Raw genomic sequence first — 23120 nt, 5'->3', positions numbered from 1 at the left:
TCTCTTTGTCTGCTCCCCTCCCCGCTCACACGTGTGTGCACCCGTGCTCACTCTCGCTCAGGCACGCTCTCTCTCAGATAGATGACAGATATATAGATAGATAAAATCTTTTTTTAAAAAGGAACACCCACTCCCCAAGGTGACCATGACTTTGAGGAGGTTCAGAATTCTCCTCACTATCACGTGTAGTATTTGTGGGGCCTCTAAGAATGTAAGTGTAGTCTTATTCCCCAGTTTCATATAAATTAGCCACATAAACGTATGTGGAAACCATCCAGCAGAAGCCCGTGTCAGATGAGCCACTCTGAAGGTCATCTTATATCTGCCAAGCACGTGACTGCCTAACTGGCTACAAAGTATTCTTTGAATGAGGTGCAGTAACATCTCTTGTTTTTGACCATGAGAATGAGGTAATGGTGAATGATTCCACCACCTAAAAATACTATATTGAACATAAAAGTACTAGCTTCAGAATTCAGTCTGACACTGTTTTTATAAAAGGAAATGGTTAATTTTTTATGTGTTCATACTCTCAAAGTACAGACAAACAGAAAATCTGGTCAACTTATCATCAGTTAGAATTTAAATTCCCCTAACCCCCCAAAAAGCAGTTAAATTTGGCAATATATACTTGCATTATTCTATCTGTATGTGTGCCCGTTGTATACGTTCCCCTAAAACAAAAATGGAACCAAATAACAGTACTGATTTTTAAGTTGCTTAATGCACTTATAGTGAACTGTGTCATGACCTATTATTATAGTATTTATCATTTCAATGACTGCATCAAAAGTATGTATCACACAATAAACATTAATTCAAAATAATTATACTAATAGAAGCTGCATGGAAATGAAGTTTAGACAGAATCTCCCAGTCTGAACTCCTGTAATTAGAGCACCTACGAACACAGATTTCTGAGTTACTACCCAGCACTCATTCCTACCGCCAGTGGAAAGCTTTCTAAAACACCCAGAGTTCTCCAAATCCCACAACCTGCTAAGAACAATTACATGGGCATTTGTCCTTAACTATGATCACTCTTTTACCTTCCAAGTAAACTATGCTTTGCAAAGTAATCACTTCTAATATGCAGACTATCATAAAAACAAATCAGTAGCACACTCAAGTTTTTAAAACTCTGATTTAAAGGGCGGTCCAAATTTAGCTCTGAACATGGGTATTATCTACAGAGAATTTTGGTTCAATGGAAGGAATAACAAAGCAGGTCAAGTCAGTGAGTTGATGTCCTGTTAGGCAGAACTTGCCCTCTTCTAGTCCTGGCCTATAAATGTTCACAGAAAGGACAAAGACACCTGTTTCGTCAGGGTCCCGGGACATTCATTTTATTCACTGCCTCATGGGCAGTTCCGATTTCCAAAAACCTGGTGTCCCGGCACAGTTACTAACAGCACTCCCTTTCATTCTCAAAAATATTCTGGTTAGTACAACAAATTATCTGGTAAGCAACTTTAGGCTTCCAAGAAGTTACTATGGACACTTGTTTTGAGATAACGCATATATTACTGAGATAACGTGTATGTTACTACTATTATTAATGCTAAATGGGCTCCTCTTCTCTTTTTTTTTTTTTTTTAAGATTTATTTATTTATTTGACAGAGAGATCACAAATAGACAGAGAGGCAGGCAGAGAGAGAGAGAAGCAGGCTCCCTGCTGAGCAGAGAGCCCGACATGGGACTCGATCCCAGGACCCCGAGATCATGACCTGAGCCGAAGGCAGCGGCTTAACCCACTGAGCCACCCAGGCGCCCGGGCTCCTCTTCTCTACAAAACCACAGTATCTCCAAAAATTAGATGAATCATTCTTTCAGAATTTCTTTTTTCACATTAGGGTATATTAACACCTAAGTCTAGTTTTTATTACCATTTTAAATTCCTTCCATTTTTTTTTCACGTCTTTGATATGCCAACATCCCAGTATGTTGAATATAAACAAAAAAGAAGGGGGAAAAACACCAGTAAATGAGCTATTTAAGGTAGTTATTGAATACAGAGTGGTTAATCAATAAAATCAGGATCTCACTGTGGAGAAGCAGGGCTACCACTTCAGGGAGATCTACAGGTTTCCACTGCTGACCCACAGTAGAGGTGCCTACGAAACCATTCACACCCCCAAATGGTGTAAAGCAAAGCAGCAATGACCATTTTGTAAAAGCCAAAATCCTCTTCCAATTTCTTTCCGCCAGCGAAAACTGGCCCTTTAAAGCAGGTCTTTCATAAAAGACAAGTGATGTAACACGAACTTTCTGAGCGCAAGGGAAACCTGTACTCAGAACCTCAAGACTTCTCTCCTGGTCAATGTTCTCTCCAGACTGCAACTTCCCTGACATGGCTGACTTCTATGAGTCCGGAGAACGGTCTGCATTGTCAGAATGAACTTCTCTACTCATTGCATGACTTAGTCATTTTTGAGAACAAAGTATTATAAATTATACTCTACATGTTAATGATGAAAATAAGTGGACAGTTTGCTCTGCCCGTTTTCAAACTTGTGGTGAAAGAATTCTAAGTGCATACTTCAGGGCCAGAAAGTGATTTGTGGGCAGCAACTCACTTCTAATTTCTAGAAAAGTGATTTCCAAGTCCATGGGTGTGGAGTGCAACATACCTATTTTCCAATTAGTTCTAACTGGCTTGATAAATGCTATGACAACTTGAATATCCAGGCCCTGCACCCTGGGGTGGGACCCAGATCCAGATTCGCAGGGATGGGGCTGAGGGTCCATACACCATCACCATCAACACAACACCTCAGCAGTGCTCCCCAGGTCCTGCGCCCCCTTGAGGCAGGGCAGCAGTCCTGCAGAAGCTGGGGGGGGAAATCAGCCTGCGCCCCCCCCCCCCAGTCTAGGAGAGCTCACTGGGCTAGTTAATTATAGATGTATCAATCTCAGGAGAGGGGCACTGTTACCTAATTCATCAAGGAAATCCTAGAAGCACTTGTGGGGATACAAACTGATTTAAGTTACTATGCAGTGTTAGCTGGCTTTCTTTCCAAAAGCCACAGGTGTCAAAGGAAGAGCTGTGTATCTAAATTTGTCCTGAGATACTTGGGGAGTAGACCAGGCCAACCATTCACTTCTGTGTGAGGAGGAATTTTTTTTTAAATATTATTTATTTATCTATTTTTTTGAGAGAGTGAGTGAGAGAGACAGAGTACAGGAACGGGCAGAGGGAGAAACAGGATGAGCCTGATGTGGGGCTCGGTCCCAGGACCCTGGGATCATGACCTGAGCCCAAGGCAGTCGCTTAAACGAATGAAGAACCACCCAGGCGCCCCACGAATTTCTTTTTAATTTAGTGAGTTCTTCCAAGATAGAGGAACCAGGTATTTGCAAAGGCCCAGAAGCACCACAAATCACTGCCCCAGGCAAGTGGGTCTTCAAATGAATTAATAAGGGACAGAGAAGGCAAATTAAAGAAATATATTTGCTGAAATTTCATGCGCCTGAAACACTTAAACAAGCAGGAACTGAGTAAAGCCAATACCCCAGCCTCCAAGAGAGCATGTGTGTCTACAGGAAGGCCATGAGAACGAAGCTTCGAGGGAGCCAACACCAATCTCTCCTCTGGCTCAAGTCTCCTGTAGAAAGAGACATTTTGTTTTCCCTCACTTTTAAAAAAGTAATCTCTTATCAGCAAAGAGATACACCAGTTTTTCAAATATTTGTGTAAGTTGCCGACGTTATGCTTTTCCTTTTAGATTGCCTGAACTTGCTATTACGTCCTGACACAACCTAGTGGGTTTTCCCTCGAGCTAGCTGGCTCTGCCTAGTGCAGGCCTCACTCTGGCCAGGTACCCCGTCAGGGCCATGTGTTCGCAAAGACCACTAGGGAAAAGGAAACAATCCCTTTCAACAGTCATCTTCCCTCTATTCAAAATGTGTAGCCTGTATTAGATCAAGCCTGTAACGTTCCTTGTCATAGATTCATTCACTAACTACTATGTAAACTAGCTTCTGTTGACCAAAAAAGGCCAATCGTCTGCGCCAGCTATGAACGAACTTCTGAACATGCTCCGAATGGCCGCATCTCAGCTCTCTGCAATCCCAAATGAACTACAGACCTCCTTAAAGCCCAGGCTGGCAGAAGTAGCACCAAATACATTCCGGAGAGCATGAAAAGGAACAGCATTCACCGTGAATTTATCCAGTGCCCTGGTCATGTGTCAAGCTAAGATGGGAATTATCCAAAGTTCTCCAAGACCACATACTTAGGATAAAGAAGAACTGCTATTTTGGGGTTTTTCAGGCTTAACCCTTTCCCAGCTCTCTCCCATCCAATTCGTCAGAAATACCAGGTGCTTGGGAACAGATTAACAATTTCAACATTCCACTTGCAGCTGGGCTAGAGATTTTAGTCCAGATTTGATAATAAAAACAACACCAACTATTAAACTGTGGGAGAAGTCCCAGACTTTTCTATGATATTCCAAAGTAGACAAAGGCTATGTAAGTCCTATGCCAACATCCTCACTACAGAATAATTCCACATATAGACACTTTACAGTACCACTATGATCGAGGAAAATACTAAAAATAGAAATAAACATAATTGTAACATCTGTAGTAAAAGCCCAAGACCAACATTAAAGAATTATTCATGGAAAAACATTTTCACTACAGTGAGCCAAAGCTCAAGTGCTAAAAATACATGTAATGTGCACGCAAGTGCATGGGTTTACCCAAGTGCTCATTTCCCAGGACTTCGGCTGGAACTACATCACTGGATGTGATTCCACCCAAACTTTCCAGGCTAAATAGCAACATAGGATTTGATCCACAGACTAACCTGGAAACTGGTGAGGAATTACAGCAGAAAAGCTGAAAAGGAGGAGCTCAAAGTCATTACTGGATGGCACTGCCTCCTTCCTCTCCTTTACCATCCCTGTTCATAGGTTATCAGCACCGGTGCGGCGGAAAGGGATGAAAATGAAGGCAGAAAGAGCATTCAAAAATAGGAAACACCTTTCAAAACATAAGAGTCTGTGTAAGGAATGGAAAAATAATAGATCTGATTTTACAGGTCACCAGAAAAATAAATTGTATTAATTTATACTCATGTCTACTGAACTGTTCAATTTAAAAGTTCCACCTGAGGGGCGCCTGGGTGGCTCAGTGGGTTAAAGCCTCTGCCTTCGGGTCAGGTCACGATCTCAGGGTCCTGGGCCCCCCGCATCAGGTTCTCTGCTCAGCAGGGAGCCTACTTCTCCCTCTCTCCGCCTGCCTCTCTGCCTACTTGTGATCTCTGTCAAATAAATAAATAAAATCTTCAAAAAAAAAAAGTTCCAGCTGAGCAGGGGCACCTGGGTGGCTTAGTCAGTTAAGAGTCCAACTCTCAATTTCCGCTCAGGTAATGATCTTGGGGTCATGAGATCGAACCCCAAAGACACCCAGCACGGAGCCTGCTTAGGACTCTCTCCCCCTCTCTCTCTGCCCCTCCCCTCACAGGCAAGCTTCTTCTCTCACACACACAAAAAAAAAATATTAAAAAAAAAAAAATTAAGTTCTAGCTGAGCAGTTAGGAAGCAGGGACAAGGAAATAGGTTCAAATCACCCACCCTTAACCAACTCTTGCCTTGGGCTGTTTAACTACTCTGTACCTCAGTTTCCTCACTTATTCAATAAGTGATAGAGACAAGGAGCCCAGCAGGTGTCACAGCAGGGACAGCCAGGAAGAGTGAGGGGCACCAAGATCACCAGAAACTGCACCAATGATTTACTCAACTCCAACAAACGCAGTTTGGCCTTTTCACAAAAGTGTGTTTTACACTTTTTACTTTGGGTCACTTAGCAGAAGCCACAAATAAAACACCAGTGATTTTATAAACTTTGCATTCACATATCAGAAATTATAGTCCATCCTGATGTTTCCAGTCTAACTTCCCAGCTGGTGAGGAGGAAAGTGAGGCTATAATTATGAAAAAAGCAAAGATGGATGGAAGCTTTCTCTCAGCAAGCTAAAGAAATGGGGTCTGCTCCTAGCTCCACCAGGAATGGCTCAGCAGCAGAATAAAAATTTCAATGACAAAACACACTCATCCCTGTAAGAAAGGCAAAGCCCTCCTTTTATTATTTTAATAATTCCTCCCCTACCCTTCCCCTATGTCTATTTCTCTCATTGTTTTACAAGAAAATACATCATTTTAATAATCAGGAAATCCACAAAATGTAACACCTACATAACAGGAATTCCTTGAAGCATTCCATATAAAACAAGCACTCCCCCACCCCCGCAGTTCTATGTGGACTCTCTTTTAAATAAAAATTCAAATGCAAATCCCAATCCTACCGTCCCTTTTTTTCTTCCTAAATTCAAAAATTCTAACAACAAAAGAAACATCTTGTTCAGATTAAACAGGACTGACTGTGATTGCTATACACACACTCCCGGGTACAATGATCTTCAAAAGCACAGACTCAAACGTGCATCCCAACCAACGGCCAATTGGATGCCACAGGTAGAGCAAAGGACTATGGGTGATAAAAGTGAGTCAAACAAAGCCCATGACACACATTTACACAGAGACAGTGGCAATTCTCTTTGCACTCTAGAGCCTCAAACATCAGAAAAACCACCTGGTAACTTTTACCTTTTCTTAAAAATCCTTCCTGCCCCGATTAACGGTTCGTTGGAGAGTAAAGCTCCAGTCCTCCCTAGTCCTATATACTACATTTTGAAATGGAGGGGGGAAATAGCATATAATACATTCCAGAACTTACCAAATTACTGCACTGTGACATTATAATTACACACGTAAGAAAGACCAAAACTGGCATTCCATACAATACTATCGCGATCGCATTCGTGAAGCGAGGCTGCTCTGGCCAAGTAACTTCCATCTCATGACCTTCCCTCGTGTTGGTGTATGTCTTGCTATTACCAAGCACTCGTGCTCCGATTTGCTCACATATTACTGAACATTCATATAAACCTGTAACCATGGCTCTATTCGCCACGAAGGCACTACTGGCTCACACTGGCGCAACAGAACCATGAGTCGCCAGGTCCCGGAGCTGCAAACAGCAGACGCTGGTCACTGACATACAAAGGACAGGCCACCACTTCAGAACTGGATGCAAGCAAACCCACGTGCCTCTGTCCAGGTGAGGGTGACCCAGCTTGCTCCGTGGCAACTCGACGAACCATCAACCAGAAAGTTCCATCAGGGCACCAAGGATACAGCCTTTCACTTCAATTTCAAATGAGTCCAAATTTAGACTGTGCTCTGGAACAACATGAAAAACTATCTTGAAGCATGTTTTTATAGTTCTCTAATATCCACTGGATGACTCACAGTTATGTATCACAGAGGCCAGGTACTTTTATTTCTAAAAAAGGAATATGTTTGAGTGTTGGAGCAAGGGGAGGGGGGCAGCCTAGTGCTCTAAAGCTTGGTGACTAGGCAAGAAAAACAAGAGAGAAGCTGGTTCATCTCCTGCTCAGGAAAAGTGATTTTAAGGACCAAGGGCTTGTTTAAAATGTCACACTTAACTCAAGTTTGCAATTTATATTCCAGCAGGTCTCATGAATCTAGTCAACATTTAAACACTACTCAGTAGTGCTAATTGGTTGTACCTCTTAAAAGTCTGTTTCACAAGCTATTCAAAACTCCCTGGTCCTGAGTTGCCTAAAACAATATTTTGAAGCATTTACTAGGGCACAACTAGGAATCAGTTTTTCCAGCAGTTCCTCCCAGGCTGAAATACTCAGAAGGGCAAAACTGTCTTCTCTGACTAAGAGAAGAAAAACTTCGCACTCCCCACCTCCCGCTCCTGTCTACCACCTAGAAGGAGTACCTAGAAGGGGTCATACTCATTGGGGAAGGTTTCAGAAGTTTCAAGGAATCATCAAGGAAGTAACAGTTGTCTACCTCACATTACAAATGACAGAAACCGACCCATTTGTAAGAGGAACAGGACAGATGTGTGCCTTGCAGTTAGATTTTCCACAGATGTATACTCCAACAACGGGATTACTCCCTAATTATGCATAGTTTGATTGATCCCATCAAAACGCTCCTAATACAGTATGTCAAATATACCGCTCCCTTTGCTAACTCAAATCACCTGTAGGAAAGAACGATTTATAAAACTATGAACAAGCCCTATAAGCCATCACATAAACCCTGGAAACAATTACAGCTCCTGTTAAAAGTTCTATTAGTGGCCGTGAAGTACTTCACACACACTCACAATTATAGATAAGGCAACACGAAATGTTAGTGATATTAAACGCAAAGCTTAAAAACTTATCTGGGAAAAGTGAAGGCTACATAAACAGGCAAATGCTTTTTTGCAAGCGGCAGTAAGAAAACACTTCATTTAAATTTGTTATGAAAATACATGTCATGAATTAGCAAAATTCAAGCAAGTTTACTTCTTTTTTTTTTTTTTTTTAAAGATTTTATTTATTTATTTGACAGAGAGAGATCACAAGTAGGCAGAGAGGCAGGCAGAGAGAGGAGGAAGCAGGCTCCCTGCCGAGCAGAGAGCCCGATGCGGGACTCGATCCCAGGACCCTGAGATCATGACCTGAGCCGAAGGCAGCGGCTTAACCCACTGAGCCACCCAGGCGCCCAAGCAAGTTTACTTCTAATTAATTAAATCAGCTTCCAAATATTCCCCATGTACCCCGGAAGTCGCCTTCCCATCAGGTTGGTCTTCTTCCCCCTTCGTGTGCTCCCAGTCGTTATTTCCACTTCTCTTTCAGCACCTCCTCAGCCCTGCCTCGCGTTTGGCATGAGAACAGCAATTCCTTCCTGCTCCTCAGCCGGGAAGCCGTCTCTACAGCCACAGGTGCGGCAGGCAGGTGGCACAGGCACAGGAGAGCAAGGGGAATGGGGGCAGCGGGTAAGCACAGGAGGGGGCAGGTACACAGGGCGGCGGGCGCGCATGAGGCCCGGGTAGGCCACGGAGGCGGGGGACAGGTGCGCATGCGCGGCAGGTGTGCACCTGGGCAGGTGCGCAGAAAGGCCACATGAGCGCACAGGTGGAGGGCAGGTGCTCACGGAAGGCGGGTAGCATGGAGCCAGGTGTGGACAGTACTCCACCAGGGCGTGGTGGCCAATCTGGGAGCTTGCTCAGAGCCCAGCACACCTGGTCTTAGTGCCATGTTTAATAATGATATGCCAGTCATGAGTTTCAGCTGCTCATGGGAGCTGGCCCACCATAAACAGAACGTCTGTCCCACTTAAGACTGGGAAGGGCATGCACTGTCAATGTTTTATGTTTTGTTTTTTGACTATTTTATTTATTTATTTGACAGAGATGACAAGCAGGCAGAGAGGCAGGCAGAGAGGGGGGGAAGCAGGCTCCCCGCTGAGCAGAGAACCTGATGCGGGGGGCCCAGGACCCTGAGATCCTGACCTGAGCAGAAGGCAGAGGCTTTAACCCACTGAGCCACCCAGGTGCCCCACTGTCAATGCTTTTGTGTAGTTATTCTTCAGCTGATGTCAATAGTCTTCAGGATTCAATTTGGAAGAAAACAGAACCAAGCTCTCCCATAATACTCCATAACTTCATTTTGTTTTGGCATAGTTTGAGAACACTCCCTGTTAGCCTTTTTTAGTGGGGAGAACAGACAGAAAAGGATGGGTAACAAGGCAGGGAGAGGGTGCCCTAATTTTATGGGGAAAAGGCAGAAAGATCCAGGTGTTCTGGATTCAGTCTCTGAAAATGACTAAAGTGCCTCCAAGATCTGGCAGCCTACTTATATTTTAGGGAAATGCAGCCACCCCACTCTCCCGTACACACACAATCTCTCCACTCCGTGATGTATCAATCATCTGCCCGAGAATCACTCCTAGGGCAGGGCTAAGCCGAGTGCTTCGTTCTTCTTCAAAGCACAATCATTTCAACGAATTAATTTTTTCTCTCTTCGAGTAAAGATGGTATAGAACGTAGGATGCACTAAATGTTTAATAACAGCTTTTGATTGGGAGGGGAGAGGATATTAACACATTAGATAAACATCTGTATTGAAAGATGCACAGAGATTTCAGAAAGTTAGAGTAGGTACAGTTACTCACCACCTGGGACCCTGATACAGATAGACACTGGGCTTATAAAAGTATTGATAAATTTTTAGAATAAGTTTTATAAACACTGGAATTCACAGCAATGACCTAATGAGTAGAGCCATGAAAATCTAAACTATAGGAATTGTGGGTGTAAACATCCTACGTCTGAACACTGGGAAGAAATTTTAAGTATATGGGCCAAAAGCAGCTCATAAGTTTTACTTCAGTCTGACGCTCTCCCAACTGAGCTATTCCGGCCGCCCACATAAGTTTTAAATCAATGAAAATCACTACAACATCTACAAATAATTATCATTAATGGTTTTAAACAAATGATCTTTCCCCCTTCCAAATGTCTGTATTTGTCACTTCACTACATTTGTCAACATCTATGAGTCCCTTAGGTATCTTTGCAATCACACACTCAAAACCCAAGACCCAACAGTCAAAAAAAATTACAGTATTTTAGGGAGCGCTTGGGTGGCTCAGTCATTTAAGTGTCTGCCTTTGGCTGAGGTCATAACCCTGAGGGTCCTGGGATGGAGCCCTACATCAAGCTCCCTGCTTGTGAGGAAGCCTGCTTCTCCCCCTCTGTCTGCCTGCTGCTCTCTGTCTCTCTGTCAAATAAATAAATAATTTTTTTTTAATTACAAAAATTTAAATTCCAAACGAGCTTTATGATGTAAAATGTTGAACCACCAAAGGCTACAGGGAACACTCGCAAAAACAGACTGTGACGCCAACTCCTGGTCCTGGGGTCCCTTCACACCCAGCATGGTCCGTGAGCCCCCGGGGCCAGGACGGCTCCTGTACATGGAGGCCCAACATCCCAGTGGGCCAGGCCTGACACAGGGCTCTCACTGAGCAGGCTGCCTGAGGAAAGGAGGCTGCTCGCAGGACAAGCCTGACTTTCGGTTAGGATTCAGAAGAGCAAAAGTGGTTAATGAACAGGAAGATGACACGTCATGTGGAAAAACAGGGAGAACACAAGGTCGTGCTTGAAGAGTTTCAAAACGGATGAAAACTACCCACAAAGTGTCCATTCTCACTCCCACTAACCGAACTTAAATATTCTCCTGAAACACCAAGAACTTGTCACATGCAATACGGGCTGAAAAGAACCATGAGAGAGAAGTGTTTTACAACAGAAGTTTATTTCAGGAATATTTATAAGACACTAAGATGCAATCTTTCCTCTCCAACACATATATATTAATCATCTGAGGATATAAAGAGCCAAGGAAAGAGGCCTCTTCCAAGGCAATGAACCCCTGAACCCTAAGAGAGCTACTATTGAGTAAATGAACACATGATCCAGTCCAGTGACATGTTCTAGCTTTCTCAACATGACAAAAATCACAAGTTCAAAGCCTCGACAGCATTGTCAAGTACCTTTAGTACATCAGAGGATGGTGAAAGGCACCTTGCAGAATTGAAACTCTGCTATCCGAAGACTGGACAGAGGCCGTGGAGCAGGAGCAGGGGACAGCCTTGCAGCCATGGGACACGGCATTTCCAGCAGCTGCCAGCTGTCTTTTTGCCTAGGGAACATACAGTGTGCTGTATTCTCTTCAGCTCCCAAAACGTCGCTACTGCTGCTAAGGTGAGCAGCAAAGCTCTTCTAACAAAAACATCTCAAAATCCCCAAAGGATGAAGTCTGCAAGGCATTCAGTTAGCAACGGGCTGGGTTTGTAGCAGACACAGAACCCAGCTGCCTGAACACAGGGCATGCTCTGGGACTGACCGCCCGTCCGCCTTAGGAACTCTGAAGTCAAGGTCAGTGAGAAGTCCTCCTCAGTAAAGTGTAAAGCACACAGAAGGCCAGACTGAGAACTGTGCATTTTTTAATTTGGGGGCTCCAGCTTTTCTTTACAAGCCATATCCTCTTGGGTAGTATTTTTTAAAAACAAGTGCATCCAAGTGAAACAGCCACCGTTTGTCTAAGGCGAAGCTGGCAGCGTCCCACAGGACCCCAACTCCCCAGCAAACAACCCTCTGGAGGGGCTGAACAGTGCGGCCGGGAACGGCCACAGTTGGCCCCGTGTGCCTTCCTCAGCAAACGAGAAGGGGGGGGGGGGTGGCACTAAGCTTTGTTCCACCCAAGTTTGAAGCCGATGCCATCGTGGAGGAAAAAAGAGAAAAATCAAGACTCTGGTGGTTAACAAGCTGTGACGAATTTTTTTTCTCTTTTTAATTATTTAGGGTATCTTCAGGGTTAAGGGTGTTGGGGAGATTTTTATTCAAATAAAGGAATATGTAACAAGTACTACTTCGTTTAAACTAGTAACTTTCCTTCTGAAAAAACACATTACATATTTTAGTAAATTGATGGCTTTATAATAGTCTTTTTAGATTTTAAAAAAAATTTTTTTTATTTGACAGACAGACATCACAAGTGGGCAGAGAGGCAGCAGAGAGGGAGGGAGAAGCAGGCTCCCCGCTGAGCAGAGAGCCCAAAGATCCCAGGACCCTGAGACCATAACCTGAGCCAAAGGCAGAGGCTTTAACCCACTAAGCCACCCAGGCGCCCCGTAACAGTATTTTTAAAAACAGGTCTCCAAAAACATTATCCTTCCATGACTTAAATCCCCACACACGTACAACAAACATACAACAAAGTTCCACACAGGCACAGGGGCCCAGACACTGGGTCACGGCTTTCAGTCAAGGGACAGTAAGGAAGCTCCACTGGGACCGCAGCTTTACGAAGTCTGCAGGCGTCCACGCGTCTGCCCTGGCCCGTGGGGGAAGGCCACAGAGGACAAGGCCTGGTCCTGGGACACACCTGTGTTGTCATCTCGGCTCTGAAAGGACTTCGACGGCAAAGCACAGGGTCTCAGCAGGGTGTGGTCCCACCATCCTACCAATCCTCTAGTACGGCCGCGGAGATGTGATTCAAAAAAAATAATCAGAACTCCAAATTCACACCCAGAGACCACTTCACCCACCAGGAGAAATTAAGTGAATCCTTAAATTCTAGTGAGCTTTCCAAGAGGTAATTTCCTACAAAGAAAAAAATGCAGAAATCTTCTAAGACTAACTCAGCGAGAAAAGGACATACAGAGAACACTGTTCTTTCTAACTAGTGCTATTTTCTCACAAACCAAGCTCCTACATTTAACTTTCTCACTAATTTTTACACTTCAATCTTTATCAAAATTAAGGCACAGAATTTATACTACCATTTAATCATATCTTATTACAAGGGAGCTTCTTTTTAGCCCGCTCTATGGGCAAGTGAGAAGGAATTGCATTGTATCTGATAAGCTAATCACTAAAAGGATGTCTCCTCACTTTGAAAATTCCACTATTTCATCAAGCTCCACAACCGTTTCTATCAGCTCTAAGTCTGCCCCGAAGTTGAGGCATCTCCATCCAGCATTCCTGGGACTGATAACAACATCTACAGGACAAAACTGAACATGACGATTCTAGCCAGGTTCCACGTCTACTGTAACACAGTTCCAGAAAAAGAACTCTCCAGTTCCAGAAACTCTCCACACCTGATCACAGGCTGCCCACAGCCCTCCACTTGCGGGTGCGAGGTCCGTCAGAGATGCTCAGCCTGGACTGATCACAGGATGACTGTGGGGTGCGAACGGCCAGCGCCAGGATCTCTGGGAACCAGCGACAGCAAATGGGGACAGAAAGCTAGCTCCCAAGCTCACCCTCGCTGAGGGACGCACCTCACTGCCCTGTGGTGTCCATAAGGTACGGAGCGGCGCTCCACTTTCAGCCCAAACCTTTAGACAAGCACCAGCACCATCTCAACCAGGCCAATACCTGAGAGGCTGTCTCCTTTTCAGTGTCCTCTCACACGCTTTTAGGCATCTAAAAACAATCTAGTATCTTTAGAAATATCAACATTCATTCTACACCCCTTAATGACGATGCCTTGCTTATTACTTAAGAAGGCTGGGCACCTGGGTGGCTCAGTCGGTTAAGCATCTGCCTTTCGCTCAGGTCACGATACGAGTATCCTGGGCTCAAGCCCCACATTGGGATCCCTACTCAGTGGGGAGACTGCTTGCCCTCTCCCCATCCCATCCCCCCCCCACTCATGTTTGCTCTCTCTCTCTCTCAAATAAATAAAAACTCTTAAAAAAAAAAAAAAGGAAAGGAAAAGGCTGTACTGTTAGCCACATATCCTACAAACAGTAAGAGGCTGAAACATAATAGAAGAATCAAACCAAAAAAATACATTGCAATATTCCACTGTCAATTTTCTTCTCATAATCCATATACTGGAACCAAGGGAAATTCCTAAAGTGAGTGTGTATGAATACTATTTTCTTGCATGTTTTTTATACCTTAGGGTTTTTTTTCCTGAATATTTCACTGGACAAAATTATATATTTTAGCATACACAATAAAAACCGCCAACTCAAGTAACAGATTTTTTAAAAATATCTCATTTATTTATTTGACACACAGAAAGAGACAGCAAGAGAAGGACACAAGCAGGGGGAGAGAGAGAAGCAGACTTTCCACTGACCAAAGAGCCCTATGCAGTGCTAAATCCTAAGACCTTGGGATCATGACCTAAGCCGAAAACAGACGCTTAACAACTAAGCTACCTAGGCTCCCCTCAAATAATAGATTTTGGAAGAAAATTAAAACTATCTGGATTCTCATATTCAAAGATCAGACAATTCTAACATGTCCTACTTTTGAGATTTTTTTTTTTAAGCTAAAAATGAGATTCTAAGTCCAATTTAGGTTATATTTAAAAAAAAAAAAGCAAACCTTATTTATTTAGGCAAAAATACTGCCAGTTTTCATGTAACTCAATACTCTTTGCATAAAGAAAACAGAGTGGTAAACTCCGTTACCCTCTTTTGCCCCCTTCCTTTCAAAATAATCTTTTTTAATCCAATGAGAATAGAAAGCTCCAGGCAGTATGTAATGATCAGTTTGGAAATTCAGGCCACACAGACTGAAAATATCAGCATGTAACCAGCTTTTTATCTAGGTTATTTCAAGAGGCTGCACCAGAAAACTAGGGACTATAATGCACAGGCTTGACTACATCTGTATTACAGATAACAGTCATTCTACCCAACACACCTTCCAAAATCAAATGAATTTGAAATATACAATATGTACAAAATTCCAGGCTTTAAAAAAAAGATACCTTTTAACACATTACTTCTGATCTATTTATCTAAGTGCTTATAGTACTGAAGAATTCAGAGGGCAAAGAAAGTAGAAGGAATATATTTTTATTTTAAGGTGGTTAAAAATGCATTTAACCTAGCATTACAGAACAATTAACATGGAATACAGAACTGCCCTAACGTTCCGTGAAGCAGTCTGGGGAGGGGGGTGTCCCTAATCAGGGAATGTAGCTGCTGAAGAAGATTTTTCCCTCATTCTGGGACCCCAGACCCACTCAGGGGGGATCTCGGGGATGCCCGCCAAGAGGAGGAGAGGGCTCTGACCAAAATAACTTCACTCATTCAAAACAGAAACGCAGTTAAAAAGCCTTTTTCACCACCCTTCTTCTGTGATGAGGGAGGGGAGGGTAGCACAAAGACCCCCTTCTGAGTGCGTGTAAAGAAGAGCGGGATCCGCGCCAGGCCCCCGGTGTTGACAAACCCTGATTCACTGCTCCAATCACACTTAGCTCGCGCATAAAATAGGCAATTCACCCCCTGGGGCTGCAGGGCGGGCGGCGGGGAGAGGCTCTCTGAGTGTACCCCACACAGACCACTATTGACGGGAGTTCTGACTCAGCACCATCTCCTCGGACTACTCTTCTCAGCCAACTGTCAATGCCTTTATGTGTCCAATACTGAGTCAAATATCATTTTATCCAAGTTAGGAATGGGCCACGGAACACTCATCACTGGGAGTCGTGAATATCTTAACATGACTCTCACCCTCTGTAGACCGAAATCACAGTCCTGGGGTCACCAAGTGACCATATACTCTGTTTCTACGGGGACAGCTCCAGTCCACACCTACTGTTCCAGAAGAATGATCAGTAACACACTCTTTCACTTCAGAAGCATCTCTGTTTAGACCACAGGTCAGCCCACCAATAAAAAAAAAAAAAAATAGCAAGCTAAGAAAACACCGGCATTTGATAGCAACACCGGTCACCCTTTAAACATCAAGCAGGGCAGTGGGATTTTAACCATGGCACAGAGCACAAAGTGATAACCTTAGGGTTTCTAAAGTTGAAGCTTAGCAATAATCGCATCAGCCAACTTGACTGTTACTCATTTTCTCTAGGCTTTTAAGTGGCAACATTGCTGTGCCCACAAGTATCACCTACAGTGACCTCCCTTTTGAGCTCTGGCAGCATGAGGAGGCCTTTGCTGTGTGGTCTTAGCACAACACACACAACTCATCACTCTGCTTGGCAAATAGAGAGCATTAAGGACCAAATGAAACCTCTGCCCTAAAAGAAGTGGTTTTAAGGAACAACAGTTTCAAGAAGTAGGGAAATGAAATACTTCATGTACCAGGAACATCATTCGGTAGAAGATGGGTATTTGTAAAAATGAAAATAAAAACAAGCCACACACAGTAAGCAATAACCTACGGTATTAAATGGTAAATAATATAAATAAAATGGAAAAAGAAGACAACGTTGACAAAATCCTTGCAGTGGGTTAGAAACAGAGCCAAGCCAGCACACAGCCAGGGTTGATTTTTGTTTTTGTGTTTAATATGCAATAACAGGCCTGTAGAAATTCCAGGGAGCACCTTCCATTTGCATGCAGATGCAAAGCAGCTCCTCCTCATGCCTCCGAAATACTCAAGAGGTAATAAAGCGCAATCAAGAGGGAGAAAAACTCCTTTGCGCCCAACGGCCGTGAGGCGAGAAGCAGGAGGGCTCTTGGAAAGGGGGCTTCTGCTTCCGGGGGCTTGGGTCCCAGCCAAGAGAGGGGAGCCGTTAGTCAGTATTTACCTTCCTTCTCTTCTCTCTTTCTTCCTGTCTCTTCCTCTCCAGCTCCACCAACTGTATTTCCACTTTTACTTTTTAAATTACCATTTGTTAGTAAACCAGCAGCAGCATGCTTAAAGATGTCAGAATCTTGGGCTGTTCAAATCTCCAGGTTCTAGGCAGGAGCTCCAGCAAGGAAGGCGCACTGCTAGTATTTGTGTATTTCAGAGCAAATACCAAGAATTAACACGAAATTCACACAAACACCAGAAATGCACGGCACTAAAAAGATCTATGTTTTTCATAATAAAAGTGTTTAAGGTACCCACTCATATCCCAGTTATTATCAAAAGATAGATAAATGGGGTGACTACACTTTCCACAGTAAGCACTGAGTAATGTACAAAATTGTTAAGTCATTATATCACACATTCAAAACTAATATAACATTGTACGCCTACTTCAACTAAAAAATAACATTTACCAAAAAAAATTAAATTTGACCTTTAAACTTTGAAACCTTTGAACTTGTGAAATACAAGCCACTAGAAACCAAATGTAAAATATGGCAATTTATTAATGACAGTTGTTTTCAACATGCAGAGGAGTTCCAGATAAATCATCTGCCCTACTCACACCTCAGGGCACAATTCATGGGACAGAAAGTGATATACAAAAGCAAAGTACCCTGAATGGGCTGTTTGTACCTACCTAAAAATACTCTTGTGAAAACTACATTTTTTTAAAAGATTTTATTTTTAATCTCTGCACCCAACATGGGGCTCAAACTCACAACCCCAAGATCAAGAGTCCTGTACTCCACTGAGCCAGCCAGGCACCCATGTGAAAACTAAATTTAATGGTGTTTCAGAAAACCACTACATTTATAAAATGAAGATATCTAATATCAATCCTGTAAATATGTGCATAAAATGTCCAATAGCCATAAAGATGAGTCTTAAAAACCAAATTTCAAGTGACTTTTTTTTTTTTGAGAGAGAGAAAGACAGCGAGCAAGCGAGCAGTGGCTGGTGGTGGGGGCGGGGTGCAGAGGAAGAATCTTAAGTAAGTTTCCTACTCAGTCCAGAGCCCCACATACAGCTTGGTCTCAAGACCCTGAGCCAAAATCAAGATTGGGACACCTAACCAAGTGAGCCACTAGGTCACCCCATCTATATAGTCACTATAAAGTGACTATACTTTAAAGAAAAATTAGGGGCACCCGGGTGGGTCAATCAGTTAAGCATCTACCTTCGGCTCAGGTCATGATCTCAGGGTCCTGGGATCGAGTCCCACATCAGGCTCCCTGCTCAGTGGGGAGCCTGCTTCTCCCTCTCCTTCCGCCTGCTGCTCTCCCTGCTTGTGCTCCCTCTGTCAAATAAATAAAATCTTACAAAAAAATAAAGAAGAAATAAGCATTTTGGCTACCTCTGCTTATTTGGCATTAAGTAAAAATGTTGTTTTTGAAAGGCTCAACATCCCTAAATGTCAAAAACCATCTTTAAAAGCATGAATGGGAATTTTTAATCCCCATTTTATAACAAGTTGTATTGCTAAGATTTTTTTTTTTTAAATTTATTTGACAGAGAGAGAGAAAGAGCACAAGCAGGTAGAGCAGCAGACAGAGGAAGAGGGAGAAGCAGACTCCCCACGGAGCAGAAAGCTGGACACAAGACTCGATCCCAGAACTCTGGGATCATGACCTGAATGGAAGGCAGATGCCTAACAACTGAGCCACCCGGGAGCCCCCACGGATGGTATTTCTAAATAAGAAATATGTTTGGTATTTATTATCCCAAAAAAATGCATCAATCCCCAGACATTCTTCACCATCAGTATTTCTGATGCAAAGAGAGACACTTTTACTATAATGTGACATTTTGTGAACTTTTCTTTCATGAGCTTTGTCTCATCAAACCCAGCACACAGTGGTCTAAGTATTCCTTATATTTTCATGACTCTCCTAAATTATGCTAAACTCATGCTAAATGGACTGACAGCACACTACATGACAGACAGGCTACATTATCATTACAGGGCAGTTTCCAAAACATTCATGTAATCTTCAATGTGATAAAATTAGTTTTATTTAAAATGCCCTGGTACAGTTATGTAAACTCTCATCATCATACCTAATCTTGAGACACACAGGCTTGTAAAACACATCTTAATCCCATACTTTGAGGTTATGTTCCAAGATCTGGTTTTATCCTGGCCTATCTCTAAACTTTAATAATGTAGGGCACCTGGCTGTGAAGCCTGAGGCTTTTGATCTCATGGGGTGGTGAGTTCAAGCCCCATGTGGACATGGAGCCAATAAAATAAAATAAAATACTGAAAAAGAAACTGTAATTTTCTGGAATCCTCAGCTCCAAACAACATACAATTTATGCAAAGGACAAACAAGAAATGGAATCCATTACAAGACTTTAAAAGATCAAAGAAGGGGCGTCTGGGTGGCTCAGTGGGTTAAGCCTTTGCCTTCTGCTCAGGTCATGATCTCGGGGTCCTGGGATCGAGTCCCACATCAGGATCTCTGCTCAGCAGGGAGCCTGCTTCCCCGTTTCTCTCTCTGCCTACCTGCAATCTCTCTCTCTCTGTGTCAAATAAATAAATAAAACCTTTAAAAAAGAATAAAACAACAAAAATTTTAAAAAAGATCAAGGGAACTAAGAATTGTGTAGGGGAGAAAGGACTTCTAAGAACAGGGAAAACTGGGAAGAAATTGGAAAACGCTAGAAAACATCTGAATCCTGACAGCCATCAGAAGAACAGTGCAGTCTCAATTCCAGCCAGCAATCTTTTAGGAGTTACTATATTTCTAACTCGTGCCAGTTGGTGAAACTTAACGGACCGCTTCTCAGAATATTATTTTTAAATGCATGAAAATACAAAACTTGCACAGAAACCCCATTTTTTATAAATTTACCAAAGATTTTAAAATATTCCTTCTTTACGGTAGGTAAAGAGACCTATGCAGTCAGCCTAGTAACTACTGCTAATTTTGCAGTAGCGATGAGTGTGAACAATACGTTGAGAGACACGCAGTAAACAGAACAGAATTTGAAAACATCTGCAATATCCATTGGAGACATATCACAGATACGGCTCCAAGCACCGCATTACATTCACAACTGAAGGAAATACACTGTATTTAGTCGGAGAGCTGTGAAAATGAAGATGGGATTCATTTTTTCCCACCCGAGTTCATGGGTCTCCAGACTCCTACTCCAGACACTCTGGTACTTATCTGGCTTTCTGATCTCTGCCTTTGGAAGGAATGTCTTTTTTTTTTTTTTTTTTGACAGACAGAGAGACCACAAGTAGGCAGAGAGAGAGAGGGAAGCAGGCTCCCCACTGAGCAGAGAGCCCGATGCGGGGCTCGATCCCAGGACCCTGAGATCATGACCTGAGCCGAAGGCAGAGGCTTAACCCACTGAGCCACCCAGGCGCCCCTGGAGGGAATGGCCTCAGAACGTCACCGACAAGCAGGTTCTTAAGCAGGGGACCCCATGCTCTACCTCAGAATCTTCTCCCGGGCAGGGACGCGGGCCGCTCTGCGACCGGCCCCGAGCACGGCCGCCCGACGGCCGGGAGCCCTCGGCCCTCCTTGTGAAAGCAGAAACAGGCCTGCGGGAGACCCGGGAAGCAGAGACAAGCGCGAGGGGCTCGCAGCAGCCGCCGAGCCCCCACTGCCAGCTGCTCCGAGGCGGACGGTGAGGCCGCAGCCCTCCTCCCTCGGGTTGGCCGACCGGCTCCCCCACACTCCCCCACACTCGGGATGAGTTCCCCCTTCCGCGTCCGCGCAGTGTGTGCCGCAGGCGGGGACGGCTCCCGGCCGCCGCCCGCTCGCTACACACCGATGTGCGGCGACAGGGCTGACTTGGCCCCGGATCAGCAGCTCCAGAAAGCGCAGCTTCCGACAAACGCCAGGAACATCCACTCGCGGCCAGCGGGAGCCTCGGAGCCTCGGCAGCCCGGTTCTCGCTCACTGCCCCGCGGCCCCTCGCCCGAGCTGCGCTGGGGCTGCGGGTGGCGCGGCCCGGCACGCGGGCGGCGGCGTCTGTACTCTGAGGAGGGCCGCAGCCGCGGACCCGTGTCACTGTCATGTGCAAGACCAAACGAATCAAGACCCTGTGCTCTGATGTTCAGTGTCTTCCCTTTTAATGAGCAACAAGCTAATTTCTTTCCTCTTTTTCTGATCTACGGGGGCGGGAAGAAGTCTCCAACCAAGGAATATCCAGGAACAGCAAGAGAACTAGTCCCTAAACCCTGTCAGGTTTCAGACACGCTGAGGGTCTGCTCCAAAAGCGAGCCGGTGCGCAATCAGTCAACGTCTGACTCGGGTCAGGATCTCAGGGTCGTGAGACGGAGCCCCACATCCCACGCTCTGCTCAGCACGCGGTCGGCTTGGGACTCTCTCTCGCCCTCCCTTTGCCCTTCCCCCTGCCCCACTCACGCTCGCTCTCTAAAAATACATTAATTAATTTAAAAAAAAATTATTCTGGCACATGGGGCACCTGGCTGGCTCAGTCAGTGGAGCACATGACTCTTGCTCTTGGGGTTTTGAGTTCCAACCCTATGCTGGGTGTAGAGATTACTTGGGAAATAAACCAAAATCTTAAAAAAATTATCCTGGAGCAACCTATCTGTACCTTTGTGGGTGACTTCTACCTATTCTCTGCCAAGTGATAAGGCAGACTTAGGCACGGCTAATGGCTAAACCCTGCCATTGTCTTCTGTTATCCTTAATAATCTAGATTGTCTAATTTGACCTCAGGCTTCTTGGTTTATGGTCTACATTCAACGCTACAAAGTCTAGCTAGCCAGCATTACCTTAAATGGTACAATCTTAGTCTTTCAAATTCTGAAAACTTTAGATTGGCATTCCAATAGTTTTAGTCAAAACTATGATTATTTACAGGGACCAATGAGAGATTTTGCCAACCGCCTTTTCTTACAACAGCACTATGTTGTTGGCAAATATTATAAAATATTTTGTTTCCTTTACAAGGATATAATTTGCTGTGTGTACAGTTTTTGCTGAACATAAGTCAGTTCTTTGTGGTCACACGAACTGAAGCAGTAACAAACCAGATGTTTCGTTTATTTATTTTCTTCAACAAATCAGGCCTGGTTCGTTCTGGACAGTCTTTGAATCTTTAATACTCTACATTGTAAGACTTTCCAACCCTTCCCCAAAATCTCTCCATGGTTCTGGTTTTAGGATAATGCTAGATATAATTTAAGAACTGGAATGCTAAAATAGGGTCAAGTTCCAGGAATTCCTCATTACCATAAACCACCTAATAGTCCGTCTTCATTTTATCATATGCTGAAATTGTATGTCAAGCTGAAATAGGTATTTAAATTTTTAGTTTTTTAATGCAAATGGATGGAAAGTGACAAAATGTGTGTCTACATGTGTAATATTCTCTTTCAAGAACTTCAAATCAACTTCAAGGGAAGTTTTACTTTCAGTGACTGCATGGAGGAGCTCACAGATGTCTCGTGCATGAGTGAACGAGCGAACGGTCAAGACTGCACCAGACAGTGACTAAGGTAAAGAGTAGAACTAAACAACTAGCTAAAGTTTACCAAAGCACATTTCAAACTTTTAAAAAAACCCAAACGTTCTAACTACAGTATATACAAACTACTACACTCTCTGCACTGAATGTAATTCTGTAATTTTAAGAAGTTAATAATAAATACTACAGACATTATAAGCTATCACGAAGAACTCTTCTATTATCAACTCCCTTGTATGTGTCTCATATGAAACTTAAAACAAACTTCCAAGCATGTTACAACAACAGGAATCTCCAGTCTGTGTAAAATACAGAAAGCACAGCCAGGAGTGTAAATGAGTTCTAGAAAACATTCCCTTAAGTCCCTAACATCCTCCTGCCTCCTTCTCTCCCTCTCCCCAACTTCATCTGCTTTCCATTTAATCACCCAGAATCCTGCTTTTCTCAACTGTTTTTTATTTTGCCTATAAAAACTGCCTGCTATTTGTTTTTAATAAGCCCTTTATAAAATGCTAATTACCAAATCACTCTACAGCTGGTGATAATCCTACAATACCATTAAGTACTTACCACTTTTTATTTTCCAAAAGTAGATTTGAATATACTGATGGGCGATCCTTTAAGAACTCACTGTGATTCCAACATGAAA

General features: G+C 43.6%; 1 protein-coding gene across 4 annotated transcripts in view; it reads right to left on the bottom strand.

Annotated features, from left to right (window-relative positions):
- The window catches only part of TRIO (trio Rho guanine nucleotide exchange factor), a 336828-nt gene that overhangs the window by 290347 nt on the left and 23361 nt on the right, over nt 1-23120 (bottom strand). The window lies entirely within an intron of this gene.

Source organism: Mustela lutreola, chromosome 5 (genome assembly GCF_030435805.1).
Source record: "Mustela lutreola isolate mMusLut2 chromosome 5, mMusLut2.pri, whole genome shotgun sequence".
Lineage (NCBI taxonomy): Eukaryota > Metazoa > Chordata > Mammalia > Carnivora > Mustelidae > Mustela > Mustela lutreola.
This window is presented reverse-complemented; position numbering and strand designations above follow the sequence as displayed.